Consider the following 17,638-nt stretch of genomic DNA (forward strand, 5'->3'; position numbering starts at 1 on the left):
CACGCATTTATCATCTCACAGTTTCTGTGGGTAAGGAGACCAGGCCTGGCTTCACCATGTCCTCTGCTCCTGGGACTCTGACAAGGCTGCACTCAGTGTGTCAATACCTGGGGTCTCCTCCCAAGAGCCAGTGAAGGAGCTGCTTCTCAGCTCACCTGGCTCTTGACAGGACTAGTTCTTTTCAGACTGTTGCCCTGAGGGTCTCAGTTCCTAATTGCTTTTTGGCCACAGGCTACCAACAATGTCCTGGCTACACAGCCTCTCTGACATGACCACTTGCTTCATTAAACCATGCAAACACTCGTGTTAAAAAAGTCCACCCTACAGTTAAGCTTGGCTGGCTCCGTTCTCCAGACCTCCTGTACCAACCCGTCTTCCCGTTAGACTCTAAGCTGCTTGAAGACATGGACTGTATATGTTCTCTCCTTATCCTTCAAATTGAGTCCAGTAGTTTCCTTTCAGAAAGTTGAATATTTTGGTGTAAATTGCTAGATTGAGAATATTAGCAGAGGAAAAAACAAACTCATGACCAAGGTTATGGGGAAGGGCCAATATGCCTTTCTGTCTCCAACATCCTCTTCCAGCCCAACAAACACTAAAGCAGTCTGTTCTGGAACCAGCTCCTTGGAGATGGCAGTTGGTGGACATTGGCACATTTCCCCCTTTGTAACAAGAAGCTCAATTACAATGTCCATTCACAAAAGTCACATATAGGATGCATCTTACTGAAAATTCAGGATGGGACTCAAACAAATGATAGCCTCTCTGCTAGTGCTTGTGGATCAGCTGGGTCTTTCCTTGTCCTCGTGGAAAGGAAACACTCTTCATTAGAAGCCACCAGGCATGCCATTGTTCCAGGACTCAGTCCCATCCCGTTGGGCCATTAAGTCCAAAGTTGTCTCATGGACAAGGTTAAGATTCTTCGGAGGAGCTGAGTCACTTCTCCATCAGTTATGTGGCTGTTGTCCCTGTCTTAGGAAGTTTGCTGGTATCTGTAGAGTCAAAGCCAATAGCGGCCTTGAGGAGAGGTCCTTAAGCCCAGACCTTTGTGTGTACAGATGTGTCACAGGGAGACGTTATCCAGACATTGTCTCCTCTAAACTCTGGAGAAGTCTTGTAATGCTTTCCTGAGCTGCAGAGGGAGAACAGAACTGATTATTGCTCATGAAGAGCTGTGAAATAACAGAGCCAAGTCCTTTTGGGTGTGTCCTTATAAGAGGAAGAAACATTCAGAAGGGCAAAGAGATTAAAAAAGGAGAACACTGACATTTAATGCAGAGAAGCTGTTTCCGGCATAATCTCATGTGGGTTTTCACATCTCCATTGTTCTCTTTAGAGATTGGAGTTCCGTGGTCGAGGGGTTACATCCCTTGTGGGGGACCCGGAATTAGGCATCTCCAAAAGAAAATCAAATGGCTTTTCATCTCTCAGTTGAGAGTCCTTTCTTAGGAACCAGGACCTCTAAATGTGCCTTTCTCTGAATTAATTTTCATTTTCCAAAAACATGTGCAGGTGTCTGAATCAGACAGAGAAAAGCAGGTGTGGGGAAAAACAATTACCTGGCGCCTATACGTACTTAATCTTGTCTCAGAAGGATACCTGCAAAGCCATTTGATAAAATTGTTTCTCGGATCCAAAATGGAAAGGTTATGAGAGGTGAAAAATCCATGATTTGATTTTTGTGCGTGTGGTCTTATCTCTCTTTTTTTCCCTCCACAATAGAACTTCATTTATCAAAGGGCTTTCAATTTTGAAAAGACAACTGCTTTGTAAAAGTAAAACTTCAGCTCTTGCAAATGAGCATGAAAATGCTAAACATCACCTGCTAGAGGGAATAAATATTGTAATTGCTTTCTGCAGAATGTTCAGTTGTTAGAATGCCACCGGATAATGCCTGAGGTGGGTGACATAAGCAATAATCAATTTAACACATATATTTAAAATCTGTTAGTTCAAAACAGGAGAAAAAGAAAAGAGCCACACCCCCATCATATCTGGGTAACATTGAAACTTGATAAACTGAAGGCAGAGTTCGACAGCCTAGGATACCGACATTAAGAACAAATTACAGGATTAGTACAGCCTTACTCCTCTGGGCCTTAATGTCAGGGTTCTGTATGATCTCACCAGGCACGTTTCTGCCAACATGTTTACTGCCATATTTCAGTGGCTTGATACATCCTTGTGTTGATTAAATACAGATCAAAAGACTCTCGATCATGGAACCAGTGCTCATTTCCAATTTTGCTTTAAGAAGATTAGCAACTGATAATGATATTGGCCTCTCTCTTTGTGACCTATTACTTCCCACTAGTGAATCATCCAATTATGACTGAATTGCAGTGATGGTGCAAGAATTTGCAGAACACTTAACAGGTTTATTGCAGATGAGTTAAATGTTCTAATTTAGTAATGAGGTAATTACCAAAAATTTGAAAAATGAGGTAATTTGAAAAAATTGTCCATGAGTCAGTGTTCAAACTCCTTAGTTTCTAGATTTATCCCTGGGGCCATAACTTATATGCAGCACCAAAATGTAGTGGCTCCCCATGCGCCATGTTGATTTTTCTTCTTGGGCATGTGCTAGGGTGGTGCCCCTCTGCTGGGACTGCCCCAAGCTGTATGCATGTTCTCAAAGATGTGGTTAAAGGCTCAGCATTTGTACTGACTCCTTGGAAAAGCAGCCCCATCTTTTCATGCCTGGACTTCGTACCTCTTCTCTGTCCGTAGCATCTTGTAACTGTCACGGTCAGGACTCTAAGACAGCTCTTTGCTTAGCTCTGTTTCCCCAGCTATAACGTTCTTTTGAAGAACAGCAAACATGCTTTACTCATCTTTTTATTCTATAGTCTACACCTAACACATAACAAGTACTCAATAAGTATTCGTTGAAAAGGAAGACCGAATGGCTGATTGAAAGAATGAATGAGACTTTGAGCGCCTTAAAACTCAGCTGTAGGTGATGGAGCAATTATCTGTACCAGCTACTTAGTGGAAATACAAAAAATGCCTCTGTCTAGCCTGAGCAAGAAGAAGGCATTTGGAAGGCTCCTAAGATAGCTCAAGGATGGAAAAAAGGGGTGAACCCCACTTCGTGATGACAGTACTCAACGCAATTCTGGGTGCTCAACCAAGGCAAGTGCACGAAACTTGTAAGGTGCGGCCCTCAGTGGGAAGTTCCAACGACCCCCATCCCTGTGTGCTCAGGGCGAGGAGAGGAGCTGACTGGCCCAGAGAGTCAGTCTCCAGCGCTCACCCCTGCCACCAGAGGATTAGATCTAGCGTAAGTGTTTGTGCTGGGAAAGTGTGCGGACAGTAGCACCACCGCCGGAAGACCTCGCCTCGCTGCCTGTGGTGCTAGGGGGCGAGATTTCAGCGAGTCACCTTTGCTATTACATGTGACGATCTGAGTTTCTTGAGGAGGGAGTATAGGGGACGGCTTTCAGAAGTGTCAGCACTTCCATGACGTCTTGGACTTCCTCTGGTGTTCTCCCTGCTTCCCTCCAGTGCTACGTCCATTCTGCTGGGAGCAGAATTATCATGGGGGATTGGAATCAAAGTGTGGAGTATAGGGGACGGCTTTCAGAAGTGTCAGCACTTCCATGACGTCTTGGACTTCCTCTGGTGTTCTCCCTGCTTCCCTCCAGTGCTACGTCCATTCTGCTGGGAGCAGAATTATCATGGGGGATTGGAATCAAAGTGTTGAAACGTCTCCAACTCATATTTGTTTCAGCTCATACTTTTTAAGGCTCCTTTCTGGCATAATGTGTTAGATTTATAATATATTACATAGGATCATAGAATATTAATACTTACACATAAAAAGGCACTTAATTACTATTTTCCATCAAAGCTGTGTGATCAAAAAATTCAGAGAAAACTGTTCTGAAGGTTTTAAAGTCTATTCAGTTTGAGAGCTATTAAAAACCTGTCATGAGAGGGTGGAGGGTATGCTCAGTGGTAGAGCACGTGCTTAGCACGCACGAGGTCCTGGGTTCAATCCCCAGTCCCTCCATTAAATAAATAAATAAATAAACTTAATTACCTCTCCCCAAAAGAACCGAAAAGAAAGAAAGAAACAAACAAAAAACTATCACTGGAAAGGTATTAAAATAGATATTGGTAACAATAAAAAAAACTTTGTAACATGGCAAACTAGCTATTTATTGAAAAATAATTTAAAATATAAGCATAATATTTTATATTTTAATATATTAAAAACCATGTTTATATTTTTATTATAAAGTAAAATATTTTTCTGTCCTAAGGACCTGACGAGGTTTCATTGTGACAGAATTCTGTTAAGGCATACACTACCTAATTTTCATTTCATCTAACATCTTTCTCCTTTTCCTCCTGGGAAGAAAAAACTCAAATACTTCCTTTTGGTTGAAATAACAACACCTAATTATAGAGTAGCTTTCTTTAAACAAATACATAAATTCTTCAAAGGATTTCATCAAGTTAGGAGCAGTATTTGTAAGTTGTGGGGGGGAGTGGCTTGTCACTTTGGCAAGCACTACAAACTTGATGTTCCGGCTCAGTAACCACAGCCTTGAACGGTCTGAAAGACGTCATGCTATTTCTAGAGGCGCAGTGGTCTACTTTGTGATCTAAAGTAATTAAAGCACAAAGTGAAGCCTTTCAAGGGAAGTTGAGTTTGCTGGGAAAGCCCAATGTGTGGCACGTTTCTAAGAAAGAAGAATAAAATGGAAAAGCAAATGAGACCGTGTTTCCGCGATGGAAAGTCAGCAAACAACTCATTATGGCGTGGAAGGTTTCATCAGGCAGCGGTGTTACTTTCTCCTGCACAGAAGACCGATTTTGCCTTTACTCTTTGATTTCATTTTATTTTGAATTGACTTGGTGGGACTGGTGGTGCCAGGCAGAAACACCCCTTGGGAAGGGCCCCCCTTTCTCCCAGCGTCGGGCATCTGGTAGAATAGCTTCAGTGAGGGTGACACACCTTTTCTGTCTTTCGGTTCCTTCCTCGTCGGGGGACCGAATAGGCAGAATCAGCTTTGCCCTCTTCTCTGTCTCCTGTTGGATCACTGGTACAATTTGAGAATTCCCTTAAACATAATTTTTAGTTGTTTAGGTCAGTGAAAGCCATCCACGACGTTTGTCGATTTCATAACACACTGCCTCCCCATTCTTGTCTTTTCCCCGTTCTCCACGGAGAATGAAGTTGAATGCTAACGAATATGCTTCCTCAAGAATGTCAAGACTAATTTTATCCCAATTGTCGTGACCCATGTGTCAAAATAATCCTAAGAGCAGGGTAGAAAATAACATTTTAAGCAAAGCCAGAGGGTAATTAATGCTGTGGTGCATGTCAGACCATGCCTGGTGAGGATATTAAAGTGCTTCAGTTAAGTCAAAGTTTTGATGAATGTTCACAGCTTTCCTGTTGACTTTACAGCCCGAACTAACAACACAGACCATTTGTCACTGTCAGTACCTAGGGCTGCACCTGAAAATGTCAACAGCAGCAGCAACAATTCTCCGAATAAAATGTTCTGTTTCCAGCCATGATGCCAATGTCTGTAAATCTCAGTTCCTCCTCCCTCAGCCCCTTGTCCCTGAACATTTCCTGGAACGCTTCAGCTGCAGAGCGCGTAGGTGGTTATGTCCAGGTGCAGAGAAGGGTCTGCATTCTCCAAGGACTCAGGAAGGCCTTCTCTGTTCTGCTGTCAACGTGGGACGCCAGATCAGAATGGTGGAGAGCTCCAAGGCACGGAGTGTAACTCAGCATTACTGCTCAGTCGTACAGGCACTCAGAAATGATTACACGAAAGCACAAGAGGCTGCAGACAGCATAACAATTCAGGGGAAACGGTAGAGGACTAGGACGTCCCAGCTTCAAGGAAGAAGGCTGAGCAAGAGACTGAGCACCAAGGCAAATGGCAGAAGCTGTTACGCAAAGTGGGACGTGGAAGGAAGACTTCCACCCGAAATGCCGTCCAGCTGAGCGCTAACTATGTGACCTTGCAAAAGCTGTTTACTTTCTATACCTCAGTGACGTCACCTTTAACGTAGGGGAAAGGATGCCGACGCTGCAGGGTCCTGGGACCCCTGGAGCTAAGCTCACATCGGTTTTCAATCCTTGATATGCTACCGTTTTCCCCGTGCTTTCCATGTGTGATTCCAATTGCATGCTCAGGTATAGTTTGACCTCCTCACCACGTAAGGCAGCGCATCTGCTGGGACATTCTATGTGATCCAGGGAAGGGGGTGGGGGAAGGAGGAGGCGGGGGAAGGAGGGGGTGGGGGTGGGGGACACCACCTGACTTTGTCTGCAGGAGTAGAATGTAAAGACCTGGAGCTCAGGTGCTACTCAGGCCATCCATGCACCTCGAGTGCCCGCCAATCTTTTTTTTTTTTTTTTAAAGAAAAAAAATGCAAGAGTGATGGCTTACTTGAGAAACTGAAGAAAAAGTATACCAGACTTAAGTGTAAGACATGGGAACACAGAGGTTTAATATTCCTAACTTCTTTTTTTTTTAAATTTGTGGTGTTTTTTATGTAAGACATGGGAACACAGAGGTTTAATATTCCTAACTTCTTTTTTTTTTTAAATTTGTGGTGTTTTTTATTTTCATTTTTTAATTTTTTGGGGGGAGTAATTAGGTTGGTTTGTTTGTTGGTTAGTTTCTTTCTTTCTTTCTTTCTTTCTTTCTTTCTTTCTTTCTTTCTTTCTTTTCTTTTCTTTCTTAATGGAGGTACTGGGGACTGAATCCATGACTGTGTGCATGCTAAGCACACATTCTACCACTGAGCTACACCCCTCCCACAATGTTCCTAACTTCTTTATATGAGTATAGTTTGAATCAAAAACTCTCAAATCTTCAAAACTGGGAAGGAGGTCTGTAGGGGCACCCCTTTTCCTATTCAAGGGATTTTGATTTCTTTTTTTTTGTCATTTTCATAAATGCTTTATTAAGTCTATCCACAAATACCAGAAGGGCCCTAACAGGAACCAGCATCCTCTGTGTGTAAGCACCTTCTGAAGGTGGCTTCCTTCTTCCTATATAGAAAAGGAATTTAGGGGATGTAGACATTTGACCTCCTCAACTTTCACGAGGCTGCAGCAATTATTTCAAGTTTTAGGGAACTTCATGCTTGCCCTTGGGTAGAAAATCCTAAGTAAAATGGGGTCTCCAATTATTAACTCTTTAGCAATACGCAGAGTAATTATCTCAGTGAAAATGTGTTTAATGGGCTTATTCTCATGTCTTTTCAGTAAGTTCTCCCAGAGTTCTTACCGCTCCCAATACCTAGAGGGATACCCACAAGGCAGAGAGCAGAGCTGAGCTCTCTCCACGCCAGCATCTCCCCAGCATCTCACGTCCAACCTCTGCACATGCCAGCGCTGAGCCCTGGCTGTGTTGTTTTCTGATTTGGTATGTTTGCAAGCTCTTGAAGAGTTTTTTTTTTTTTTTTCTGTTTACCTCTTTGATTGCTCTGAACAAGATAAAATAGGTTCTGTTGAATGCCAACATTGATCTAATTTACATTGCTGTAATCTCGCCCCTCCCCCCTTTTTTCACTTTTGCTGATAATCATTCCTTTTAACTAAACATTATAATTAGCATTTTGTGTTTCTTAACAGCTGCTTTCCTTGTAGCCTTAAAAATAAGAGAAAACTTGTGTTTTTCTTCAAGTCCTTTTTGTCTTCAGATTTCTAGTTTTAATTGTTTTTCTCATCTGCAGCTCTTCAGAGATAATTCTGTTTTCATATCATGTAATTTTAAATAATTTTTGGCAGAAATGGTTCTTGAGTATTTGTTTTCCTTCCAGTTTTTTTTGCTCATTTCAGTACATGGGGGAAAAAAAAGGAAGATATTTATTAAACAAATAATTTCCATGATATATTTTCTAAGATTTGTAATCTCTTTATTTAAGGCATTAGACATCCAAAGTCCAGCCCTCAAAAGTAATTTGAGAACATCAGTATCCAACTTGAGAATATTAATTTGTGAGGCATAGAGATGAAAGTCATACAACACGAATCTTTATGAAGGCCATTCCAAGAGAGGGTAGAGCTCAGTGGTGGAGCACGTGCTTAGCAGACAGGAGGCCCTGAGGTGTTCAATCCCCAGTGCCGCCATTAAATTAATAAATAAACCTAATTACTTCCCCCCCAAATAATGATTAAAAAAAGACCATTTCGTAAATACTTTAAAACAACATCTGTCTGGTATATATACTTAATAGAGCCCCAGAATTTTATGATAGAAAGATGTTAGAAATATGATTTCCGAAAAGTGAAACTATTAATGTTTTTGTGCAACATACTTATTCATAGAAATAGGTAAAGCAGAATCAATTAAGAATTTGTGCAGTAAGATTTGATGCAGCAAAAATGTAGTTCAGACGAATCTCTGCTGGTAAGATATTCCAGTGCAGTAAGAGATCTGTTTTAAGCAGATATCTGGATTCACGCTTATGAGAAATTCATTTTATTCTATGGTTTACTTGGGGAAATGTTACAGATCATGACTAGCTCTGTTCCTTAACTTTTCCAGCTTTGCCCTGGCATTCATGCATGCTAATTGCCTTCTTTCCTCCTTGCCTGGAAATGTAAGTTACCAGGGGTCATGGGGTGCAGAAGGCTCGCCAACGTCTAATGAAATGTGGAAAGTAACCTGCCATTTCACATCCATAAGACAAGCCTTTAGCCCAGAAAAATAATGCTCTGCACTGGGCCTAGATTGGACGTTCCAGATTTGCCCTGAGAATTTATATCATCATTTATAGGCATGCATTTTTTTTTTGCCCTTCTTCAGGGGCCAACAGCCACTTGAATTATTTCTGCTTTCTAAGAAGCTTGTGTATCTTATATGTGATAAAAGGCATTTGTGAACTTGGTGAAAGAATGCAAGGACAGTAAAATTCATCAAAGAAAAGCTATAACAAATATCCCATTAGGTAACAAATGCTAAAAATAGCAGTTACGAGCATAATAGGCAGTTTCATACTCTGGGGCTGCTGGCCTGAGGTGAACTTTTATAGTTATTTTGACAGCTTATATTAAAATCTATAGACAATATTTAAAATATTTAAGAACTGGTGTGAAAACCAGCGTTTAGAAAATGGCAAATACACAAGGCAAATCTCTGATTTAGAAAATCCGTAAACTCTTTCTGGGGGAAAAAAAAAAAAGCTAAGCAACCATCTGTCTCCAGTCTTTTCTATATTATTTTCCAGCCTCTGATGTAAGATCCGTCTAGTATACTGTTGTTTAGATTATTATCTTAGTAAAACAGGGGAAAAATGCAAGAAGAAAAATAGATAAAATGAAGTAAGTCTTGAAAAGGTTCATGGGGACCTGGAGATTACTTGTATCTGTTACGATGCACTGTGTGTTTCTTCATAATTGATAAGGAAGGACGAGGTAATGTATAGCCTGACCTGACTACCCCACGAGTTCTAAAGACAAGGATATAAACATTTTCTATATAATTTCAAGTGGAAAGGATGCACCCTTCTTGACTGTTTGTGACTTTGCTAGAGTTCATTCTTGAAGAATCCCGTGGTGTCATTAAGACAAGAGCATCCAGGTGGAGTCGGGGCGCCAGGCCTGAGTGCCCTTTGTACCTGGCAAGACACCTGAGCTTCCAGGGCCTCCGTCTCCACAGGATAAAGCGGGCATAACCATTGTATTATACTAAATACTTCACAAAGTTATTTTTAAGTATCAAACGAGGCATAAATGTATGCAAGAGCCTTCTGAATATTGTAAGGCACTGTTACTGCCATGCAAATATCCATGATTGCTACACCCACCTAAATGAGCTAAAAAAGACAACGTGTCAGCAACCACATGAAGAAACTATCAGAGAAACAATCAGACTGATATTCAACTCTACTTTTTTTTTTTAAAGTAAGGAATCACAATGGCACAGTTGATGAGACAAAACAATTAAGCAATTTGCCTGTGAGTGTCTTACCAGTTAGTGGCAGAGCCATGACGATTTTCCTCACGTATATTGTGAAAGAGCTTGGCTACCAGGAAGTGATTATATGATACAAAAAGAAAATACAAAAATCTTAAAAATCTGGGACTCAATGAAACAAAACTATTGCCCAGATACTAAAACAACAACAAAATATAACAAAAATATAAAAGTTGGGAGGAAGACATCTCAAGACGTCTGCACACTTTTATTCGTTCATTTATTCACTAGTGAAAACTTCTTTCCAGCTCTGTGCTAGAGAATCAAATGTGCCTGTGACACAGTTCTTGTTGAAAGGCGCTCACTGACTTGAAGATTTGCTTTCACTTTAACATCTACAGGCTGGACAGTGAAAAACTATTTAAAAGAATGTCTCTAACACATTCTGTATCATGCAGCCCAGTATGGACTGCAAGGTCTCTGAGACAGACAGACCAGTACACCTGCCTGCAAGGAGCCTGCACACTAAAGGCGCTGTAAGTTTGAGATTTTTGTTCATATATCTTAGGCAGATTTTTTTCTGGTAGAATCAGGAACATTAGGGCTAAACCAGTGCTACTGGAACCCTCCCTTAATATCCTGGCTGAAGGTTTACTGCAGTTTCTGTCAAGGTCATGGAAATAGCCCTCACGCTTGCATCAAATGATTTCATTTGCCTTTGTTTCCCCGTAGAAACGATGTGATTTTCAGAAGTAGATTCATGTACTTTGCTTCTTTATGTGAATTGAACTGTAGCCTGGGAAGATGGGTAATTAGGCAGAGCTTAATGTCTGTCCCCTCTCCCCCAACCTACATAAAGGAGCATTGCCTGTGTCTCTTTTCAGAATGAGCTTTTAGAACATTTAGACTGAGCATAGAGACCCATCACTTAAAGATATCAAGACCACTGTTTTCGTCAGTCCAGGTTTTAATGCGGAGCAATGGTGAGCACTGCTAAGTAATTGAACGAAGAGGATATTAGACTGCGACGCTTTCACAGACTACGTGAACGAACCCAAACTCCAGCCAGAGGCAATGCACTTACATCCAAGAAAACGAAACTTCAGGACGACCAGCCACGGCCAACAGGCTTCCCGGAACGAGGCAACTGCTAAAGTGAGAGCCAATCAAATGATTTCCTTGCTTTGCGTCTGTCTTTTCCCTGTAAAAACCTCTCGCCTGTCTCCCGCTGGTAGAGCTCCCTTAACCATTTTAGGTCTGGTACTGCCCATTTTCAATAGATGTTTATTCAAATAGACTTGACAATTTTAACGTGCCTTAGTTGATCCTTTAACAGTAGGTGATATGTGTCCTGATAAAACAAATGATTGAAAATGGGCTGGGACACTGCTGTACACCGGAGACTGACACATTGTAATTGACTGTATTTCAAGTAAAAAAAAAGAGAAAGAAAAAGAAAATGGGCATGTCTTAAACTGCATTGTAACATTGGTTTTCATTGTCATAATTATTTTTTAAATTTTAATTTATGCCGTTTTAGAAAAGGTGTTGCAACGTGGCAAAGACAATAAATGTAATCATACAGGACATGTTATCTCCAGTGACTTTAGCACCTGTCAATTAGTTAATGAAGTATCACTTTTATGTGTTGGTGGTGTAATATCCCAGTACACAGAAGAACAGTTCCTATGAGTGAGCCATACTGAATGTTATAAATGTCTGATGTCAAAGTACTGTAGTCCTGTGGGGCTGGCGTAGCATTCTTCAAGAATCACATCAAGTGTGACCTTTTGCTTTTAAACCTTCCCTAGCTCCCAAAGGCGACTTGGTGTTTTTTTTTTGTTTTGTTTTGTTTTTTGGCGTGTGGTCTATTACAGCAGTTAAATTCTCAAGTTGAAATGATATATACCTTTCTTCTCTAGGACAACAGGTATAGTGATGAATCAGAATTTCTATTGTAAACATTTTGAATCAAGTATTCTAAAATATTGGCCAATACTTGTCACATCAACTCTCATCAAATACTCACCTAAAGTAACAGATAACACTTTCGCTTTGAAGTTTCTGAAGCTGTCATCCACTACTCAGGTATAGGTAGTGATGTGAACGGCATTGGCGTCGTGTTGTGGCAAAACATATGTTACCAAATATAAGAGAGTATGTTCCTAACAGCCTGGAGTGATGGAGGTTGGCGTGTGATTTTTTAAAAAATATTCAGATAAGAATAAATGCTAATGTTACCTTTTCAAAACAGTAATCAGTTAAGCAAAGGTGGCATTTTTATTCCTAATAATTATGAGCAGCATTAGGAAAATGAGCTTATCAGAACAAATTAGGGAGATGAGCCTCTTAGTCGAATTGCCCATTTTGGGTCATTTTCTCATTCTTTTGTTTTTCTTCCTAAACGTGTATCCTCTGTTCTCTTTATGTTCCTGTCTTTCCTCTTCCTTTGAAATCTAATTTCTAGGAAGATAGGATTTGCATCTTCTTCAGTTTCGCCTCCTTACTTGTATACATAGCAAACCCTGAGGAATTCTGAGCAAGGATTAAAGCGCAGCTCTGAAACGATTTTGTAACCTTGGTTACGCTCCGTCAGTAACTACCATATGACCAAGTGAGCAATTTCTACACTTGGGTTTTTTGCTACTTCCATCCTTGCATCCTATAAAAAAAAATGCCACCACCTACCAGCTTCCTGAACATTGACATTCTTTATGTGATCGTCAACAGCCCTTCCTCCTCCCTCCTGTCACTGCTTTTAGCGCCACATGTTTTCTGAACGATGGGTGCACCCTGTCCTAACTTCCTCATGCCCGTCCTCACATGCTTCAGTCCACGTCTCTCATGCTTCATGCGTCCTCACCCCCTCGGCAAAACTGTCTCGTCAGGGTCTCCATGTGGTTTTCATACTGTCACATCTGGTGGTCATGTGACAAGATGGTATTCTGACATATTAGGTTTTCTTGGTTGGGGGGGTGTGTGTACGTATGTTTGGCATTACTTCCTATTAGCTCTGCCTTTCCCTAGTTCAATCGTAGCAAGGCATTCTGTACTTGCTCTCTTCCAGGTGGGATGGTTTAATAGACATGCACAGTGGAGGTTTTGATATTGAAACCCATCTACCTTTAGATAGAGCTTTGAAATCCACAGAGAGGAAGTTGTTTGAAATAAATATTTGTGAGTTCCAAAAGCTTAGTATTTGAATATCAAAAATGGAGCCTTAAAGACCTGGTGATTTTATCTTTAATCTCCCTATCTTCATTTTATACCTAAAATGACTCCTCTTGTAGGGGAGGGATAAATTAGAAGTTTGGGATTAACAGATACAGGTGACTATATGTAAAATAGATAAACAACAAGGACCTACTGTACAGCACAAGGAGCTATATTCAATTTCTTGTAATAAGCTATACTGGAAAAGAATCTGAAAAAAATGTATTTGTATAATTGAATTACTTTGCTGTACACTTGAAAGTAACACTGTACATCAACTACACTTAAGAAAAAAATTAAAATAAATAAATAAAAGGATTCAGGTATTAAAAAATTGCCACTTTGATGAGTATTCAAAATTAAAAAAATAACATAAATAAAGTGACTCTGTTTTGCTCAGCCTTCATCTGAGCACACTCAACTGCTGACTTGCTTTTCTTGGCTTTCCTCCATCAGGAAATAATTTTTTAAAAAGCATTTTACATCAAGACTTAAATTGAGGTTTTCATCATTCTTTTCTTAGCACTGGTTACATTTTAAGTTTCAGTTATTGTGTTTTAGTTCTAAAATACTCATATGACTATTTAATTCTTTTTATTAAAGATTCCAGCTTTCTAGTGAATTTCCCCATCTTTTCATTTTTTTTAAACACAGGAAACTAATTATATTTACTTTAAATGATGTGTGTGACAACCCCAGCATGTGAATAATCTATGGGTCTGTTGTCTTTGTTGTCTTCAATCATTTTAGTCTATCTTCTGGCACTCTTGGCAATTTTTAATGCTTTTTTTTTTAACATTTTTTATTGATTTATAATCATTTTACAATGTTGTGTCAAATTCCAGTGTAGAGCACAATTTTTCAGTTATACATGAACATATATATACATTCATTGTCACATTTTTTTCTGTGTGAGCTACCGTAAGATCTTGTGTATATTTCCCTATGCTATACAGTATAATCTTGTTTATCTATTTGTAAATATATATAAATATTGAGACTTCGGATGATATTACACCCTTTTAGATGAAGTTTTACAGATTTCTGGCAGTCAGAGTAAGGGAAGAGTATCAAACGTGGAGGCTGAGCTGCTTGATGCTGGGTATCAATTTTTTTGAAGGCTTATCTATTTCAAAGTCCTTGTCCATCCACAGTGGAGCCCTATCAGAGTTCCTAACTGGAATTCTATTTTTGTTTGTTGTTTGTTTGTTTCTTGTTTGTTTTCCTACCCTGTCCTCTGAAGCAACTCCTCAGTCTCATAGATTCTTTGTCCCAAGCCAAGACTACCTCAAGGGGACGAGCCGCATGGGATAATGGGTTTAACTCGATGTTCTTCTCATCTCTCTGGGATCTAACTTTATTGAATTTAAAATTGGTTGATTCCGCAGACAGGTGGGACTGCCCAAAGCTCAGCTCTAGACACTGTCCCCCTAGACACCACTTTCTGTGAGCGTCCTAGTCACTGCATACAAATCAGCAGGTATCTCTAAAATTATAAGGAAAAAATTGGAAAGTTTCAACATATGCTTATGATTAAACAAAAACCTCTTAGCCATCCTGGTTTATTTATAAAAGAACTTCCCTGACCTGGTTAATGTTATGTGCCAAAGGTCTACATCCAATATTAATGGAAATTAATTAACATCTTAATGGAAAACATTTAGCTAGACTCATTTCCTTTCAGACTGGGAGTAACATTAGGGTGTCCACTGTTTTACCCACTATTAAACATTTACAAGATATCTTGGACACTGGTGGTAGGAATAAAAATAAATATATTTATATTTGATAGGACTACCTAAATAGGGGGAAAAATATAACTGGATTAACAGTTAAAACAATAGAACTGATCAATGAGTTCTGTCAGTAAGGGTGCCAGCTTTGAATCTATAAAAATCAATAATTCTTTACACTGGCAAAGTCAACTAAAAATTGTAATAAAACAAAGTTATTTTTCACAATAGTAAGAAACAACAAAAAGTGCCTAGGAATTGACTTACTCTGTAGCAAATAGAATCTCTGTGAACAAAATCTTGATCGCTAATAAGATACATAGCAGATAATTTGAATAAATGGAGTAACTGTTTATTTCCTTGGATGAGATTTATATATATATATATATATATATACACACACACACACACACGTGATATTTATATTACATATATATTTATATTTGTGTACTATAAAAAGACCAAATCTATAAATGTAATTCAACCCCAAATTTTTGCAGAATTTTATAAATTTACTTAAAAAATTCTATTGAAGAATGATTCCAGGAATAACTCAATGCATCTTAAAAAAGATGAGTGGGAGAGGGAACCAGCCTACCAGATATTAAGTAATTCTATAAAGCAAAGCAGGTACAGTAGAATAGAGTTGGTATAAGAACAGACAAATGGGCAATATGGAAGAATTGATAGCTTACAGATCGAGTCATTTATATTTGAAACTAAATGTAAAATAAATGTTGCATCTTCCTCAAGTTGATAAGAAAAGACATTGGGAGAATGAATAAATAAACTGTGGTATATCCAGACAATAGAGTATTATTTAAGACTAAAAAGAAACAGGCTCTCAAGACATTAAAAGACTTGGAGGAGTCTTAAAAGCATGTTAATTGAAGGGAGCCAGTCTGAAAAGGTTGCATACTATTCAATTCAAACTGTATGACATTCTGGAAAAGCTAAAACTACGGAGACAATAGAAAGATCATTGGTTGCCAAGGGTTGGGTGGAGGGAGAGGGGTAAATAGGTGAATTACAGAAGATTTTTAGGGCAGTTAAAATATTCTTTTTGATACCATAATGATGGATACATGATATCACGTATTTGTCCAAAATCCATGGACTATACACTGCCAAGAATGAACTATAATGTAAATTATGGACTTTGAATGAGTGTGATGTTTCCGTGTAGGTTTGTCAGTTGTAACTAATGCACCACTCCTGTGCGTTGTATTGATCGTGGGGGAGGCTGTGTGTGTGTACGGCGGGGGGCAGGGAGTGTATGGAGCAATCTCTGCACCTTCCCTTCAGTTTTGCTGTAGACCTAAGACAGTTCAAAAAAAGTCATCTTAGTAAAATACAGTAAAATAGATTGCCACCAATTCCAAATGAGTGGCACTATTAAATTTTATGGCACCACCCAGGTGTAATGACTGTGACTATTTTAGCCTACTTTCTGACAGATTTTTCTCTACATGTGAATATTTTACACACACAAATGCACAAAATTTCAAAGGCTCAGACAAAAAAAGTAAAAAGTTGATTAATTTGGTTACCACAAAATTAAGGATTTATATTAAACATAATTCCATGAACAGAGTTAATTCCTAGAACTGGAGAAAATATTTTCCATGTCTAAATTAGACATGATATTAATCTCTACGATTTCCAAGGCACATCTGTGAATCACAAGGAAAACCAATAGGACAGGAACAGACAATTTATAGGAGAAAAATCATCACCCAACTCTTTCCCATCACTTTCCCGTGGCCTCAGACCCAAGCCCATGACCTGATGGCTTCTCCTCATAACCATCTGTGGTCTGCCCCATTAGCTGGTGTCCATTTTATTCAGTGATCTAAAGACTCCAATGACTCCCTTCTGCTTGTAGATTGAAGATTAAATCCTTTGGTCAGACATTTAAGATCCCTTACCATCTGAACCTCATTACCTCTTCCAACTTTCTTTCTCAATAGTTCCTAAAATAGAGGGTGGCATTGCGCCAAATTTGATGACATTCAAGTTCAACCAAAATTTCTTTTCTACCTCCTTGCATTTTCTTAAGTCACTCACTCTGATTAAATTTCCTCATCTTCTCCTTTAGTCTTTGGAAGTGTCCTCATTGCTTAAGATCTTCCTTGGGTGTCACATCCTACATGAAAATTTTCCAAATTCTGTTTATGGGGAAGAATTGTGCTCCATTGGCACCAGTCAGTTGGCTCTTAATTATTCTTGCTTCCGTAATCATTGCTTGTATAATTGTCTTATCTCCTTTAGTGGATTGTAACCCCTTTTTGGACAAGCACCCAGTCTTAATCATTTTAAAACCCATCAGTGAGCCACATGGCTTGCACAAAAGGCTTAATAAATATTTGTTGAGGAAATTCGTTGTTGGATAAGTAAATGAGTAAATGTTTGAGTGAATTTAGTAAAGGCTGGAATTTTGTATCAGCAGCCAATGTTTATGATTCTCAAATGCACTAAGACATTATAATTTTAAATATGTGTATATGTGAACACATTATAATATATAATATATATACATCCATAATTTTAAAATCACAGGCACAGAGGAAGATCAGATTTTTTTTAGAACTTATATATTAAAAATAACATTATATATTAGTACTGTTATATTTTTAGTAAAACTCACTTATATGGTATTCTAAAAATATGTATACATATTAAAAAGTTTATTCCCTTTTGGATGGTCTCCTTTATTTATTTATTTATTTTTAGTATACTTCAGTCACCTAATCTTTATTTTTTATTTTTTTATTTTTATTTTTTTAATATTTT

Source organism: Vicugna pacos, chromosome 11 (assembly GCF_048564905.1).
Source record: "Vicugna pacos chromosome 11, VicPac4, whole genome shotgun sequence".
NCBI classification, from domain to species: domain Eukaryota; kingdom Metazoa; phylum Chordata; class Mammalia; order Artiodactyla; family Camelidae; genus Vicugna; species Vicugna pacos.